General features: G+C 48.2%; 1 pseudogene; it reads left to right on the plus strand.

Annotated features, from left to right (window-relative positions):
• Nucleotides 1-2,111: 2,111 nt before the first annotated feature.
• Nucleotides 2,112-7,107, plus strand: LOC125921797 (drebrin-like protein; annotated as a pseudogene).
• The last annotated feature ends 3,185 nt before the right edge of the window (nt 7,108-10,292 follow it).

Below are 10,292 nucleotides of genomic sequence, written 5' to 3' on the forward strand. Positions count from 1 at the left end.
TTTAGGTGGTATCTATTATGTATCTCCCCATGACCCTACAATTCTGTGCCTGGATATGCTCAACAGGTATGAGGGTTTCTCTTCATTATAATATGTACAAGAATATTCATTATCAGCTTTATTCATAACAGCCCCAAACTGTAAACAACCATAATGTTTCTATATGCAGTAGAATGGCTAAATACATTGTTGTGTATTGATGCAACAGAATGTTATACAGCAACCAGAAAGAACACTCTATTGGCATACTAACAGCATGAAGGAATCTTACAAACAGAATGTTCAGCAAACAAGCCAGATATAAAAGTATACATACTCTACTCATTTATATTAAGTTTAAGAACAAGCAAACCTGTTGTGTGGGGGTAGAGGTCAGATAAAGATTAGTCTTGATTGGAAGGGGGAGTGAGGGAACATTTGGGTAGTTGTAAATGTTGTAAATTATTGTCTGGATGGTGGTGACATCAGTGCATACATATGCAAAGATTTACCCAGCTCTTAAGATTTGTACACTTTGCTGTGTTCAAGTTATACTTTAATAAAAGAAAAAGAAAAGGGAGAAAGAAAAAGGAGCTGTTACTAAAGTATGACACTGAGTAGTTTGCCCCAGACCTCTGTATCTTTATTTATTGGCAGGTTATCAGTGTCCTTAATGGCTCTTGCCTCTGAAGCTTCTGGTGAAGTTTAGCTTCTTACTCCTGTTCTCAACTTGCTCTGGAAAGAGTTCAGGTCTGGGAGTCAGGAGGCTTCTGCTATAGTCTCTCTACCCCTCCTGCCAGCTGTTTACTTATGGGTAGGATCACCAGAGAAGTCTATGAAAGAGGCATCTCAATGCCTCCTTCACCTATAACCCACAGAGTTTGGTGAAATCATGTTAGGTACAACATGTTAAAGAGTTTTAGGAAAAAATCAAAAATCAAAAGCGTCACCCAAATACCAAGATGATTATTATACTTGAACTTGATGAAGTTGATAGCAGCTACTGATTTTAATCATATGAAATGCTGCCATTAAAGACCATGTTGTGACTTCAGACAATTGGGCAGTGATTTATGAATCATTTTGGTACTCAGCCCAAGGCAGTCAGTTGCACACGAGGGTGACTTGTGTGTAGGGAAATGCAGTGATTACAGAAGCAGCTATTGCCATGAGGCCTGGGGGTCCTCCAGGCGACACACTGGTCAGCATCAGGGGTTCAGGATGATGTTCTTTTCACAGTGAAGGCTTTGGACCAATGTAGCTAGGTGAACAGTGCTCTACTCAGACAATCCAGTCTAGTTCTGGCTATTCTACCAAATGGCTGTGTGACAGAGGCAGTCCCTTCACTTCCCTGGGCCTTAGTTTTCTTATATATAAAATGGGGCACTAGATATCTTAGGTTCTAGAGCTTTAACTTCCTGTGTGTCTTCCTCATACAGCTAACTCTCAGTTATTTCTGTACATGTATTATATGGTCAACTTTAAATCCTGAACTGACTTTCTCTTTTCACGTGGCTGTTTTCTGTCTATCCTAGTCTTTGTGTTCAGGAAAGGCAGATTCATTTTTGAACAAATAGATCTTTCATAACTCAGCTGTGAACAATCATGTTGTCTCCTACCAATTATTCTGGATTATTGATTATCCATCATTTTGATCACCCAGTATCTTTCTACCATTAGTGCAGGTGACTAAGTGCTGCTGAATGACACCACTCTGTCCCTGTCCCTCCTGCTTCCCTCTGCTCCATTGGATTCCTAGCCTGGCATGCCTTGATGAGCAAAGCTGAGCATTGGTAATGTTCTGGGTTTGGCCATGTTTTCCTAAGGATCGTGAGGGCAGCTCCGTCAGTGCTTCCAGGGCCTGGGGTCTGGCACCTGAGCCAGTGACAGTACTGGTGTGAGGAAGATGAAGCCAGGGAGGAGAGACCTGCCAGCACTGGGGAGGTGAGCACTGAGGTGTAGCACGACATGCTTATGGGCTTCTTGCCCAGCCTGAGCTTTTTAAGGCTGAATGAAAATGCAGAGCCAAGGAGAAAATCTCTCATTCTCCCCAGGCCAGGCTGGGCAGAGGTCTTATTCTGCACGTGGCAGGACCTGGGGAAGGAAGAGGAGGGGTGATGGGGCCAGGAGAGGGTGACTTGGCAGTGTCTGGGAAGGAATCAGGCCCTAGTATTATTGCTCAGGGAACTGGAGAAAAGCTGCATGGCACCTTTATTTTTCCTGTTCCTTCATGACTGTTTCTGCAGGGATTTTTCTTCCTGTCTCATGTTCCAGATTCTTCTGTGGGGGTTCTGTGGGTCAGGGGCAGGAAACTAGGCCAGGCCTTGGCCTCTGAAGACACTGTTTTTTCCCTGGCAGCACCCCCCTCTTTGGAGAATAGTCCTGATTCCTGCTCTTGGGGTGTCTAAGCCCTTTTCTCTGAAGTTTTGTGCCTTCTTTTCTCTGTGTTGCCTCTGCCACTCCCTTATTTGGTGTGAGAGTTTGCTTTCTGAAGCCCCTCCTAGATGATGGCATACTGACACTTCCCTGCCCACTCCCAGCTGAAGCGGTACTCACTTCAAAGCAGGCCCCCAGTGGGGACTAAGGCCACTGATTCCACCTATGACCAAATCCTTTGGGTTCTGCATTCTGGGAACTGTTTTGCAATGTGGTGGTGCAGATTTCTTTTTTTCTAAATTATCCATAACAGTGGCAAAACCTTGTTTTTGAATGTTACTTTGATTTTTGGAAACAGCCCAGCTTCATTTGGGGAAATCTAGAGGAATAGGAAACCAAATCTGGGCAAGCTGAGTGTTAGTGGTTTTAGTATTAAAAAAAAAAAAAAAAAAAGCAAGGTTTGCCTGTGAAGTAATGATGCAATTTACTTATTGTTTATTTAAAAATGACAGTGAAGGTTACACTCAAGAAGAGACCAAAAATGTTTTCAGCATCTACTGGGATAAGCATAGAGCCCAGGGGGGCAACTACAAGGAAGTCCCCATTTTTCTGTTCAGTTTGGGTCGGGGGTTGCTTATGGGTCTGCAGCATCATACAAGGCCAGGGCACTCTCTGTGACTGCAGACACACTCCTGTGCCTTGTGGGGAGGGAGGAGTGGACTAATTTGGGGCTACTGTCAAGTCCCCTATAAATCCGAATTCAGATGTTGCTGGGGAGGGAGACTGAATGAGAGGATCTGTGTCAGAGAGGACCACCTGATGTGGACAAAGCTCACCCCAAGCCAGTGGACCTGCATAGAACCACAGGCAAAAAAAGCTTGAGAGAAGTGGGAATAGGTCAATGTGTTCCTTACGTAATTCAAGTGGCCTTTGTCAAGCTGTCTTAAAGAGCTGTTCTTTGAAAGAGTTGGGGCTGTTAGAGCCGGGGTCTGGGCTATGACCAGACAGTCTGGTTCCCAGTGACTCAGGCTGTTTTTCAAAACAGTGACCGAAGACATGGGGGAAGTTGAGATGGCTGCTGGAGAGAACTCTCGCCCAAAGCTGTCAACAACCAGGTTTTTCTTTCGTGGGTGGGGTCCTCGATGGTGAACTGATGTCGGGGACATTCTAAATACATCTATCCAGTTGCTGAGCTCAGAGTCAGCAAGGGGTCTATTCTGGGGTAGGGGGTAGGGCTGATGCAGATGGATCATCTACTGTGTACCAGGCATTTATATACATCATCTCAGGTAAGATGGACATTATGATAACCAAGTACAGATGAGGAAACAGAGCTACATATAGTGAAGCCTCTTCCTATGATCTCCTCACTGCCTTCTCCCTTCTCATTGCACTCTTGTTCAGTCTTCGTGTTCTGCATGTTGCATTATGATTATTTTTCCACTCACAGCGATTCTAATGGAATTGGTTTAGGGTGGGGCCAGGCTTTGGTATTATTTTAAAAGCTCTCCAGGTGACTTTCATGTGCAGCCAGGGATGAGAACTGCTGGTCTAGATCATAGATTTTTCATTTTTGTGTATCCCCAGGATCTAGATCAAATTTGAGTGTGTTGCAGAATGAGTTGGAGAGTTTGTTAAAACACAAGTTGCTGGCCCCATTCTCAGAGTTTCTGATTCAGCAGGTCTGAGGTTGACCCAAGAATGTGCGTTTCTAACAAGTTTCCAGGGACTGCTGCTGCTGCTGCTGCTGATAGTGGTGGTCTAAGGACTAATTCCGTAAGAGCCCCTGATCCCTTGGAACAAGTGTATGCACTCAGTGGATGCTGATTGAAATGGTACACACCAAGTTGTCCAAGGATTTGAACCCTGGCTTGATTGGTAGCAAAGCCTGCCCTCTTACTATGATTCTAGGCCTACTGTCAGGGAACCTGGAAGGACAAATGAGGTGGCCCTGGTGTCTGCTTTACCTCTGAGAGGAGGGTAGAATGCAGCAGTCTTTAGAGTCTCCTCACAGGGAGAGACAATACCAGTTTCTTGCCAGAAAGCCTAGTGGCTGTTGCATGTTCAGAAATTCTGAGTGGAGGTTCGAGGCAACTAAGAGGTCCTAGAGTCCTAAGCCAGGACACAGGTTGCTGATGCAAGGTGTGACCTGACAAAAGATGGTCACGGATGTGCACATCCCAGAGTGTTTGTTATACAGGGCTTGTTGAATCTGCTTTAACAAATTCCACCTTGTTTGTGCTCCACAGGAAATTCAGAAGATGGTTTAGTGATGTCAGAGGTTGAGGAGCGGGGTTCTGAGCCATCCTGAGTAGGGGAAAGGTTTGTTGGGGTAGAGCAGCTGTGACAGTCTGGGTAACTGGAACTGGAAAGGATGTTTCAGGCCAGAGCAGGAATATGGTGTTTAGAAGAGGGGGAGGAGAGGTATGTCGGCAAATGCAGCAGAAGATGTGGGGAGTTCCCTTCTCCTTCTGGAGGGATGTCTTGGACACCTGGAGACTTATGTTACCAGGTTTTGTTGAACAATGAATGATTTTTAAAAATCCACCCTAAAACAAATCTTCATTTAGTGCTTGCTAGGTGCACAACATTGTTCTAAATGCTGTGTGGGGCCTCCAAAAAATAAATAATAAAATGCGGAGTATGATATGTCACATAATTGGTGCAGATGGGTCTTCAAGAATTGGGGGAGGAGTCCTTTGGGCTGTGCGCCTGTGGAAAGCTTTGGGAAGGCTGAGTCCACTGGTCCTGCAGGCTGAGTGAGTGTGAGATGGGCAGTGATAATGGACAGAGTGATGTTGGGATGTGGCTCCTAATGTATGAGTAGCTTAGGCTAGGTATAATGGAGATTTGTGGGGAGTGATGGTGAGGATGTGGATGGTAAGGGGAAATGAATGTAAGATCCTTGTTCTGGATTGTTGTTCTATTCCGCCCTCAAAGCATGAGAACTGGGACACTTGGGGACCCTCCTGGGGCCCCCTAACTTTGACAGTAGGGCTGCTGGTACTGACTACTTCTTAGAAGAGTTTCTCCAAGGAGTCCTCACACACAAAATTTCATCTTTTTGGTTTTCCAGAAATTTTGGAGTTGGAGGGAGGACAGGAAAGCTCCCCTCTACTACTTTTTACAGTTGGGAGGACTGGGATCTAGGGAAGGGAATGGGCAAAAATATGATGCTCTGGGTGTGGGTTGGATGCAGGGGATGGATGAGATGGACATGTGAATGGAATGCTGTTAGCTTAGGGCAGGGGTGAAGGGCACAGTCTTCCTGGAACAGCACTGGGACATGGACGCTTGATTCTAGCATTGTTTCTTGTGCAATTTGTATTTTAGTGGGTCTGGGAAGAAGTATGGAAAATAAGAGAGGTCAGAATGGCGGTGATGTGGGGACCATGGGGCTCGCCATGGCTACAAACCTGAGCCAGAGCAGGCTGGTGATGCAGGAGGCCTACATGTGAGTGGTCACCAAGAGTTCCTGACTGACTGGGCTGTCTTTACCTATGAGGGTAACAGCAATGACATCCATGTGGCTGGCACTGGCGAGGGGGACCTGGAGGAGATGGTGGAGGAGCTCAACAGTGGGAAGGTGATATATGCCTTCTGCAGGGTGAAGGACCCCAACTCTGGCTTGCCCAAATTTGTCCTCATCAACTGAACAGGTGAGGGTGTGAATGATGTGCGGGAGCATGTGCCAACCATGTCAGCACTGTGGCCAGCTTTCTGAAGGGGGCCCATGTGACAGTCAATGTGAGGGCCAAGGAGGACATGGAGCCTGAGTGCATAATACACAAGATAACCAGGGCCTCAGGTGCCAACCGCGCCTTCCATGGGGAGAGTTGCCATTTCCAGGACATGGGCCCCCAGGCCCCTGTGGGTTCTGTGTACCAGAAGATCAATACCATGTCTTATATCTGAGCCAGCAAAGACAGCTTCTGGGCCAAAGCAGAGGAGGAAGAGGAGGAAGAAGAGGTGGAGGAAGAGGAGGAGGAGGAGGAGGAGGAGGAGGAGGAGGAGGAGGAGGAGGAGAAGACTCACAGGCTGGACAAGTGGCGGGAAGAGGAGAAGTGGCAGCCACTGGAGCAGGAGCACCGGGAGCAGGAGCTGTGTGAGGCCTCCCTCCAGGAGCAGTGCTATCGGGAGGAACAAGGCGGTGAGGCTGGACCCCAGGGGAAGTGTGAGCAGCAGGAAGTAGTTTCAAGGAATAGAGAGGAACAGGAGCCTGTGTGTAAGCAGCCAGCACATGCATGGAAGATTTTCAAGCAGAAGGAAAAGGCCATGTCCACCATGTCTGTCTCCAGCCCCCAGCCAGGTGAACTGAGGAGTCCCTTCCTGCAGAAGCAGCTCACCCAACCAGAGACCCACCTCGGCAAAGGGCTGACCCAAGCCTCATCAAGGCCCAGGGTAGATCTCCATTAGGAATCAGTACCTAGCACTCTGCTGTGTGTGGTACAGACGGAAGAGGCCCCAGTGCTGCAGCACTAAGATGGTGGCTCTGAGCATGTGGACCATGGGGCTGAATGGAAAAAGGCTCTGTGCTCAGACCCTATATGACTACCAGGCAGCCAAGGACAGTGAGATCTCCTTCAACACTGAGAACCTCATCATGGGCATTGAGGTGATCATTGAGCGCTGGTAGCATGGCTATGGGCCAGATAGCCACTTTGCATATTTCCTGCCTACTCTGGAGCTCATTGAGTGAGGACCCTCCACTGCTGGCTGCACCAAGGCCATCCTTCCTTTCTCCGCCCAGATGTGCTTCACTTATTGCTGGGAGAGGTGGTGTTCATGGTGTGAGAGCCATAGACACTTCTCCAGGAATGGAGGAGTCTTGTCTTCCCAAAGAAGATAAGCCCTTGGGCTTTCTCAGTCTCAGTGGCTCAGCCTCTGTCTTTCTAAATGCAGCATTACTCTGCTGATTCTCAAACATGCTCTGGCAGCTCCCAGGGCCTGACCAGCCTGGCCTTTGACCCCAACAGAAGACATTGAATCAAGCCCTGCCCATGACCAGCCCTTCAGTGGCCTCTGCCTGAGGAGAATGGCACTGCCAAGCTGGGCGGGGGCATTTGCCTTTTCTTTCTTTTCCTCTGGACTCTAAAGGGTGTTGGCTATGGCTGTTAGTGACCCTGGGAAGCGTGAACTTAGTAGAGTTTATGCCTGAAGTCAGAGTCGGTCATGAAAGTTTGGGCAACAGTAGATCATCTTTCTGGATCCTGCTTTGTGCTCCCGGTCCTCTCTCCCTTTGCCTGGGCTGTGGTCTGTGAGCAATGGGGACAAGGGTGACCAAGCCTCCATCTGTGTATATGAAAGAAGCTATGAAAACATCAGCAAACATGTATCTTTTCGTGTGGTGAGCCCTCTTCTGCTGGCCCTAGTGTGTGGTCTTAACTGATTCTGGTTCAGGAAAAGTAACCAGAGTGCCTGTGCCTGCTGTCTCGCCCATTTCTGTCCCAGCCCACCTGTGTCTGCTTTCAGAGTAAGAATTGCCCTACACAGGCCCAGAGGTAATTTGCCCTGTTGTGACCTGAATGCCCATGTGTGGAAACAAACTCTTTTCCTGGGTGTCAGACCTTGGGCCAACCACTAGACATCTGAAAGAGGCATAAACATTAAGATGTAGGGGGAAAAAAGAAGGAAAAAGAAGAGAGGGGAGGTCAGAGCAGCCCCAGGCAGAGCATACGTTTCCAACATCTCTTAGTGGCCCCAGCAGGCTGGCATCTCAGGGTTTGCAGGGCCTGTCCTGGTACTGTGGCTTCAGGAGTGTCCTCCCCCAACCAAAGTTCATGCTGCTTCCACCCTTCCAGCCTTCCCTGGGCCTCCATGCCCACCCCTGGGCCCAGTGAGAGCTAAACATTTAATCAGAACTGCAACGTCCTCTCTCCCTGCTGGATTGTCCATTAGACAGTGACTTAGCTGGTCTGGAGGAACTTCCTTGTGCCACTCCCCCTGCTAAAACCAGTCATGGCTCCCCTAACTTTGAAGTCTGCCAGATCTGACTAAAGGAGAAGGGGGAGGTGTTTGTGCTCTACTCCACCAGGGGTATCACCCGTGAGTATTTATACCAGAGAGGAGTGTTCTGTTGCCTTGGCAACTTTCTTGCATGGGTTCTGGTGCTCAGAATATCTGACAAATCTCAGTGTTTCACACTCAATGGGCAGAGATGGAGGAGCAGATGAAAGGGTGAATCTCAGTGATCAGGGCCAGGGCCAAAGATATAAAGGGTGGCTAAGATAGCATATGTCAGAAACTGCTGAGGTCACAGAGGTATCCTCCATTTCCTCCCTGTCTGCCATCTCTCCTTCCACCTTTTCCCCTGTAGTTACATCTCTCCCTTCGGTGATGCCCCTGGGGCCTCTTAGTTCTATGCATCGTTCAGTCACTGGCATGAACAGGGGTGCCCTCATGGGCAGAGTGTCCTGCTGGGTGCTGAAGGGAAGTGGTAGGTACAGAGGGAGGAAGAATCAAGGTCCAATGTGTGGCTTTTCACCATTGCTTTGGTCCTTAGAGAGCTCCCACTTGGTGGGGGAGAGCATGGCATCGTTGCCATGGCATTTCTGCTGGAAGGAAAGGGAAGACAGTGGGGCGATGAGGCCCAAAGTTTAGGAGTGTGGTGTTCTCTGATGTTGTTCTCTGATGTTTGTGTCATGGTACATATAATCAGATGTGGGATGGCAGAAATAGTTCATTGCAGAAATAGTTGGTGCATCTTGGGCAAGGCCAGGGTCAGGGAGGATGCTAGAGGGCCTGCAGTAGGAGGGTCTGGGGAAGCTGGCTCTGACGAGGAGAGTCCCTGTGTATCAGAGAAGCTCTCTCATCTCAGATTCAATCCATGGGACCTTTTCCTGTGATGATGCAGTCTTCTGTAAGAACGCCTCCTTAGATATAGGAGACCAGAATACTGAGGAGGCAAAGGGCCATGAGGTTGATAGCACCCTTTTAGGTTGTTCTTTGGAGAAAATATGCTGAATAGGTGTTTGTGTGTCTAAGTCCAGGTGTCAATGTTGAATAAGTGGAGCTTCCTCAGAAATACAACCAAGAGCTGTACCTTCTGTGGCTTCCTATGATGGGATCCTTCTGACCCATAATTTGGCCAGCATTTGAAATGCATAATTGTCTCTATTACATCTGTAATTTATTATGTACCAGCCATATGCTAGGCTCTGTATGGTAGAGACTCTTTGGAGTGACTCTTTCCTGCTTTGCTGAGAACTGCTGGGCTATGGCTCCTCTGCCTTGTTAGGAACAAGGGGGTGAGTGCAGAGAGGAGCAAGGCAGAGCCTGGGTCTCAGTGAGAAGGAAAGTGAGAGTGGTCACACCAAGGTGCCCGGGATTCCCTCACACAGGGGTTTCAAGGAAGGTGTGGGCATTGGCTTTTAATCTGCTGAGGAGGTAGGTAGGTAGAACCCTGGGGTTTGAATGTTAGGACATCAGGGGTCATCTCTGAAGGAACAGTTTCAGGAGAGTAGTGGGGGCAAGGAAAGCATAGCTGAGAATTTTTGCATTATCTGGGACTGGTTCCTGGCTCCAACCTCATTCTCTCCTGGTGTCCCGTGATCCCTTTTATATTGGTTCTGTGGGCAGTGGAGATGGCTTTTCTATGGTGCTTTGCTGCCTTTCTGCTACTGGGAAGTGCAGGGAGGTACTGTCTTGCTGACTCTCATTTTATACCCTCAGGGTCCCACATTGTCACCTGGTACTTCCAGCCAGCAGGTTATCTCTTTTATGACCCCTCTCATTCAGTGATCAAGGTAGATCCTGGTGAAGCTGTGAGCTTGCTCTTTTAGGTCCCTTTACCCTCTGGTTTCTAGCTCACTTCAGTCTCCCCAAATAGGATCAGTGATCCAGCTCCAAAATGACCCCTTCCTCCTCTCCAAAGCATCAGAATTCTTGCTCTCTCAGGCAGCTAATAAGTTAATGTACGTTTTGTAACTTATGATTGA

This window comes from Panthera uncia, chromosome C2, assembly GCF_023721935.1.
Source record: "Panthera uncia isolate 11264 chromosome C2, Puncia_PCG_1.0, whole genome shotgun sequence".
NCBI lineage: Eukaryota > Metazoa > Chordata > Mammalia > Carnivora > Felidae > Panthera > Panthera uncia.